General features: G+C 34.5%; 1 long non-coding RNA gene across 1 annotated transcript; it reads left to right on the top strand.

Moving 5' to 3' along the window:
- The first annotated feature begins 14 nt into the window (after nt 1-14).
- On the top strand, nt 15-705 carry LOC108375003 (uncharacterized). Its single transcript, XR_001849114.1, has 2 exons — nt 15-220; nt 458-705. It is a non-coding gene; the product is annotated as an uncharacterized LOC108375003 (long non-coding RNA).
- Nucleotides 706-1,085: the final 380 nt, after the last annotated feature.

The raw sequence follows: 1,085 nt of genomic DNA, 5'->3' as shown, positions 1-1,085 counted from the left end.
TTAACCCATATCATCCTAGTGTTCCATTTTTGGATAGGTTGCTATTACGATTTTATTTTGTTTTTATGCGAATGTCATCGTAATTCTTTTTGTGTAGTGACAACACTGAAGGAGTCGGCATTTAAACTCTAGTATTAAAATCTTGGTGTAGCAGTTAGTTTGTGTTTCAATTCGTGCTCTTTGCAGAAATTTTGGGCAAGAAAATCTTTCGTCGCAAAATGTAAGTAATTTTTATTTATAGCTGTGATATTCCACATTATTATTCTTAATTTTTATAAGTCGAAAGTTTATTTACAATATCATTGCACAACAAAACAAAAATTTAACTTGCTAGTGTATTTTTTTGTTCTTCTATATATACCGTTCCACTATTGGAACAGTAGGATAATATACCAATGTAAGATGTATGCAGAAGTGGACTTAGTTTTGTTCAGTTATTTATTTGGCTTTGTTTCAGATTGTCCTTAAATGAAATTATTTCACAACTAGAAGAAGATGATGATGTATTGTCCGCAGATATATACATAACGCCACCGGAAAATAACGATAAGAGCGACGAAGATAGCGGCGATGAGGAATCTGCTAATATAAACAATTTGTCAAGATGCCAGCTATTAGCGGAAGCTGAATTTTGAGCGACAGTATCATCTCATAATGAATAGGGCACAGTTGAAGACCTTCTGGATGACTCAGTCGTAGATGAAATTAATGAAACACCCACTACATCCGCAACGTTAGCTCCTCCATTAAAAAAAAAGATGCCTAACTAAAAGAAAGTGGACGCACACAGATATTCCTGAGAAACTAGAAAAGGTCTCAGAGCCACCTAATTTTCTAGGGGATCTTGACAATCCTTTACAGTTTTTCGAACTTTTTTTTGATACAGAAGTTTTTGAACTGAAGATATATTGTAACATCGTATGTTTCGACAAAAACTATACCAGTAACCTCACCCTCGACTACGAAAAATTTGTTGCCAAGATCTTCTCTGGCGGTCATCAAACGAGTTCCGACTAGTATAAGACAAGGCACATCACATAATAAAAAATAACAATCAAAGCAATGCAACGTTGCTTTACACCAAA

This window comes from Rhagoletis zephyria, unplaced genomic scaffold (genome assembly GCF_001687245.7).
Source record: "Rhagoletis zephyria isolate East Lansing unplaced genomic scaffold, Rhagoletis_zephyria_1.1 Rzeph_scaffold_08370, whole genome shotgun sequence".
NCBI classification, from domain to species: Eukaryota; Metazoa; Arthropoda; class Insecta; order Diptera; family Tephritidae; genus Rhagoletis; species Rhagoletis zephyria.
Note: the sequence above shows the minus strand (reverse complement) of the source record. Positions and strands in the feature narration are given on the sequence as shown.